This window comes from Physeter macrocephalus, chromosome 21, assembly GCF_002837175.3.
Source record: "Physeter macrocephalus isolate SW-GA chromosome 21, ASM283717v5, whole genome shotgun sequence".
Lineage (NCBI taxonomy): Eukaryota > Metazoa > Chordata > Mammalia > Artiodactyla > Physeteridae > Physeter > Physeter macrocephalus.
In genome coordinates, this window is record NC_041234.1 from 83,974,196 (window position 1) to 83,980,599 (window position 6,404).

Sequence of the window (6,404 nt, forward strand, 5' to 3'; positions counted from 1 at the left end):
CAAGCCAGAAATTTACTTATATATTACTATGATTGGATTTATAGAGTTACCCCCACCAACTTCCCTTTATTATGAGGAATGTTGCAATGAATAGCTTTGTGATCCTGATCTTTCCCTTAGGAAATATTTCAAGAAATATATCAAAGAACACAAAAAATTTGTCTGTTTTTCTTCCAGAAAATGGAATAATTGATTGATTTTTTTCGGGTTATAGAGCTAACACACGCTTATAGGAACTTTCGGAAAGTAGAGAAAAGTAGTACAAAGCAGGGAAAAATTACCCACAATTCCACAAGCTAGTCCTAGAAATAAGCACTGTTAACATTTTGGAATATCCTTCCACAAGTATTCACAAATACAAATACAGATTTAAACATGAATCTATTCTTATAACTTATACTTTTTTAAAAAAATTGAGATATAATTGACATGTATCATTGTGTGAGTTTAAGGTGTACAACATGTTGATTGAATTCATTTATATATTTGCAATATGAGTACCACCATAGTGTCAGCTAGCATCTTCATCATGTCACATAATTATCATTTTTTTTTGTGGTGAGAACATTTAAGATCTAGTCTCTTAGTAACTCGGAGATATATAATACAGTATTGTTAACTATAATCACGATGCTGTGCATTAGCTTTCTAGACCTTAGTCACCTTCTAATTGCATAATGTACACTTCTTGTTTAACAACCTGCTGCAGACATCTATACACCACTGTCCAGTAGAACTGTTTGGAATGATGGAAATGTTATGTTCTACACTGTCCAATATGGTAGCCACTAACCACATGTGGCTAGTTCAACTGAGGAACTGGATTTAAAATTGTATTTAATTTTAATTAAGTTAAATTAGATAGCCACATAAAGTTAGTGGCTCTTTTATTGGACAGCACAGGTATATAATACCTACATATTCATTTTCATAGTTTGCAGAGTACTTCACTGTATGGATGCCCTATAACTTGTTTAGTTACTATCTAACTGTTAGGCATAAGTTTCTAGCAATTTTTGCTATTATAAACAGTGGTTCAGTGAATTTTGCAAAGAAAGAATATGTTGAAAGAATACTGGACTAGTTCACCTTTCTGGTGTATTATCAGTTCATAATTTTTGCCAATGCTATACATAATTTATTTGATTACTCTTAATTCAATTATGGAAATATTTTGCCGTACCTGGATAAATGTTTCATAACTTTAACATTCCGAGTATTTCCTTTTGGAAGATTTTCCTAGTGTTCAGATAAATTTTCTCACACTAGTTCCCTAGTATGACTGAATATAATATTTTTATTCCATACCAATTATAAAACACTCTTGTGATGGCAAGGAATGGATAATTTAGTAAATTAACCAGCCTTAGAATATTAGTGAAATTCTCAGAGAATTAACTCTATGTGATATACTTTAATATATTTTTTCCTTTATAGGGTAGTAGTTTTATATTCTTCTTAACTTTGAAAATTAGCATACACACAAAAAATATATTGAAAAGTGTTTGTAAAGTTTATGGAAAAAGTAAAATTCAACATACATGCATGTATCACTCAGTCTAAAAAATAGAATATTACTGTACCCCAAAAGCCCTATACATGGCTCTCTGTCATCATATATATCCTCCCATTTTCCAAGAGATTAAACACTTGACTTTTGTGTTAATCATTCCTTGTTTTCTTTAAAGTTTTTAATGCTTAAATATGTATCCTTAAAAAATACATTGTCTAGTTTTGCCTGTTTTTGAACTTTATACGCATGAAATCATAAGTATGTTTTCTGTATGGCTTCTTTTGCTTGAATTATGTTTTGTTATTGATGATGTTATTGTTTTATATCGAAGGATAACATACACACAGTAAAGTGCATAAAGTGCATTAATCTTTATTGTACATCTTATTAATTTTTTAAAATTTATATTGACACCCATATAGCCATCACCCTTATAAAAATAAAATATTTTCAGCACCCTGTAATATTCCCGTGTGAGCCTGCCCTGTCCATCACTCCCTTAGAGGAAACTACTATTCTGATTTCTATCATTAATGGTTAGTTTTGAATGGTTTTGAAGTTTATATGAATGCAGTCATACAGTATGCGATATTTTGGAGTCTGGCTTCTTTTGCTTAAATTTATATATTTGAGAGTCATTCATGTTGTGATACCATTTATGTGTCATTATTATTTTTTTTTTCAATAGGATTGCGTTGTATAAATATACCACAATTTTTTGGCAACTTTTTTGACGATGACTATTTGGGTTGGTTTTAGTTTTTTGCTATTATAGAAAAGGTATTATGATCAATCTTGTACATGTCTTTTTGTGGGTATAAGCATTCATTACTTTGGGATATATTTCGAGGAGTGAAATTGCTAGGCCACAGAGCAAGCATATGATTAGCTTTGGTAAATACTTCAAAAGAGTTTTCCAAAGTGGCTATACAGTTTTACATTTCCAGGAGGAGTGTATGAGAGTTCCAGTCCTTCCACATCTTTTCCAGCAATTCATATTGTCAATATTTTTAATTAGAACCAGTCGGGGTTGTATCTCATTGTGGCATTAATTTGTATTTCACTGAGGAATAATGATGATTAGCCTTTTCATATGCTAATTGGTCACTTTAATCCTCTTTTGTAAAGTGTCTCTTCAAGTTTTTTGCCATGTTTTTATTGTTTTCTTTTTCCTATTAACTTGTAGAAATTACTTACTAATTTGTAGAAATAAAATTTCTTTTATATATTTAATATGAGTAATTTGTCAGATATGTACATTGCAAATATCTTTTGGAACCCTTTAGCTTGCTTTTTCATTTTATAAACGATGTACTTTTAAATAGCCTTACTGAGACATAATTCACAGATCACACATTTAAAGTGTGCAGTTCAATGGCTTTTAGAGTTGTGCAACCATCAACAAAATAAATTTTAGAACATTTTTATCACTCCATAAAGAAATCTATTACCTATTAGCAGTCACTCTCCACTGTCCCTCAATACCCCCGGCCTCTTGCAACCACTACTCTGCTTTCTGTCTCTGTAGATTTGCTGTTCTGGATTTTTCATATAAATGGAATTATAACATATGTGGTCTTTTGTGACTGGCCTCTTTCATTTAGAATAATGTTTTCAAGGCTCATCTATGTCATAGCATATATCAATACTTCTTTCCTTATTGTGGCTGAAATAATATTCCCTTGTATGGATATACCATATTTTTTTGTTATTCATTCATCTGTTAATGGACATTTGGAGTGTTTCCACTCTTTGTCTATTATGAATGATGCTCTTATGTACACTCATGTACACGATTTTGCATAGACATATGTTTTAATTTCTCTCGGGAATATATCTAGGAGTGAAATCACTGGATCATATTTTAACTCTATGCTTAGCTGTTTGAGGAGCTATCAGATCATTTTCTAAAGTGGCTCACCTTTTCTTTCCATCCCCAATAACATCTCCGTGAGTTCCAATTTCTCTGTATCCTCACTAACACTTTGTTATTGTCTGGTATTTTTTGACTATAGCCATCCTAGAGGATGTGAAATAGCATCTCACTGTGGTTCTGATAAGTATATCTCTGATGGCTAATGATATTGAGCATCTTTTCATGTGCTTCTTGACCGTTTGTGTATCTTCTTTAGAGAAATGTGTATTCAAAACCTTTGCCCATATTTAGTTGGCTTTTCATTTTATGACTGTGTTGTAAGATGGTTTATATGTTCTGGATATAAGTCCCTTGTCAGATATATGATATGACACTAATTTCTCCAATTCTGTGAATTATCTTTTCACTTTCTTCATGGTGTCCTTTCATGCACAAAGATTTTATTTTGAAGATTTTAATGATGGTATTTTGATGAACAGCACAGGACTTTTAATTTCAGTAAAGTCCAGTATGTAATTTTTAATTATAAATGCATTTTGTATCCTATTTAAGAAATCTTTGCCTATCCAAATGTCATGAACTTATTCCTTTGTGTGTTCTTATAGAGCTTTTTGGATTCATTTTACATTTAGAAATATGATTCATTTTGAATTCATTTTCTCTATAGTGTGAGATAGTCATTAAGATAATCTATTTCTGAATTATCTTCTCTTTCATTGATCCATTTGTCTACCTGCTAATACCACACTGTCTTAATACTGTTGCTTTATGGGAAGTCTTCAAAACAAGTAGTATGAATCCTCCAGCTTCATTCTTCTTCAAGATTTTCTTGGTTATACTAGATCCTTTGCATTTTAGATTTTTAAATTAGCTTATCAGTTTCCACAAAAATTGTTCCTGGAGTTTGATTGGGATTAAAATAAGTCTGTAGGGAATTCCCTGGCGGTCAAGTGGTTAGAATTCCACGCTTCCACTGCTGGGGGCCTGGGTTCAATCCCTAGTCAGGGAACTAAGATCCCACCAGCCTCGTGGCATGTCCAAAAAAAAAGAAATATATATATATATATATATATATATATATATATATGTGTGTGTGTGTGTGTGTATATATATATATATAATTCAATTTGAAGAGAATTGATATCTTTGATTCATAATTGATATGTTAACAATGTTGAGAATTCCAATTCATGAACATGATACAACTCTCAACTCATTTATGACTATACTCAGCAATGTTTGTAGTTTTCATTGTAAAACGCTTGTACATCTTTTATTAAATTTAGCCCCAGCTATTTGAAATATTTGTTGTATACATTAGAAAAAAGCATTAAAATACACATTTTCCAATTGTTTGTTTCCAGTTTATATAAATGCACTTTATGATCCTTGTCCCTATGGTGAGCCACAGCCACCCCCCATCTCTGCAGGAGACCCTACATCACTAGCAGCCGTGTCTCCGGCCAGGTGTCAGGCCAGAGCCTCTGAGGTGGGAGAGCCAAGTTCAGGACATTGGTCCACCAGAGACCTCCCAACCCCTTGTAATATCAATTGGCGAGAGATCTCCCAGAGATCTCCATCTCAACGCTAAGACCCAGCTCCACTCAACAACCAGCAAGCTCCAGTGCTGGACACCCCATGCCAAACAACTAGCAAAACAGGAACACAATACCACCCATTAACAGAGAGGCTGCCTAAAATCATAATAAGGTCACAGACACCCCAAAACACACCACCGGATGTCATCCTGCCCACCAGAAAGACAAGATCCAGCCTCATCCATCAGAACACAGGCAGCAGTCCCCTCCACCAGGAAGCCTACACAACCCACTGAACCAACCTCATCCACTGGGGGCAGACACCAAACACAACGGGAACTACAAAACTGCAGCCCGTGAAAAGGAGACCCCAAACACAGTAAGTTAAGCAAAATGAGAAGACAGAGAAATACACAGCAGAGGAAGGAGCAAGGTAAAAACCCATCAGACCAAACAAATGAAGAGGAAATAGGCAATCATCCTGAAAAAGAATTCAGAGTAATGATAGTAATGATGATCCAAAATCTTGGAAATAGAATGGAGAAAATACAAGAAATGTTTAACAAGGACATAGAAGAACTAAAGAGCAAACAATGATGAATAACACAGTAAATGAAATTAAAAATTCTCTACAAGGAATCTATAGCAGAATAACTGAGGCAGAAGAAAGGATAAGTGACCTGGAAGTTAAAATAGTGAAAATGACTACCACAGAACGAATAAAGAAAAAAAATGCAAAGAATTGAGGATGGTCTCAGAGAACTCTGGGACAACATTAAATGCATCAACATTCGAATTATAGGGGTCCGAGAAGAAGAGAAAAAGAAAGGGACTGAGAAAATATTTGAAGAGATTATAGTTGTAAACTTCCCTAATATGGGAAAGGAAATAGTCCATCAAGTCTGGGAAGCGCAGAGAGACCCATACAGGATAAATCCAAGGAGAAACACACCAAGATACATATTAAAACTATCAAAAATTAAATACAAAGGAAAACTATAAAAAGCAGCAAGGGAAAAGCAACAAATAACATACAAGGGAATCCCCATAAGGTTAACAGCTGATCCTTCAGCAGAAATTCTGCAAGCCAGAAGGGAGTGGCAGGAATATTAAAAGTAATGAAAGGGAAAAACCTACAACCAATATTACTCTACCCAGAAAGGATCTCGTTCAGATTCAACAGAGAAATTAAAACCTTTACAGACGAGCAAAAGCTAAGAGAATTCAGCACCACAAAAACAGCTTTACAACAAGTGTTAAATGAACTTCTCTAGGCAGGAAACACAAGAGAAGGAGAAGATCTACAATAACAAGCCCAAAACAAGAAAATGGTAATACGAACATACATATCGATAATTACCTTAAATGTGAAAGGATTAAATGCTCCAAGCAAAAGACATAGACTGGCTGAATGGATACAAAAACAAGACCCGTATATATGCTGTCTACAAGAGAACCACTTCAGACCTAAGGACAC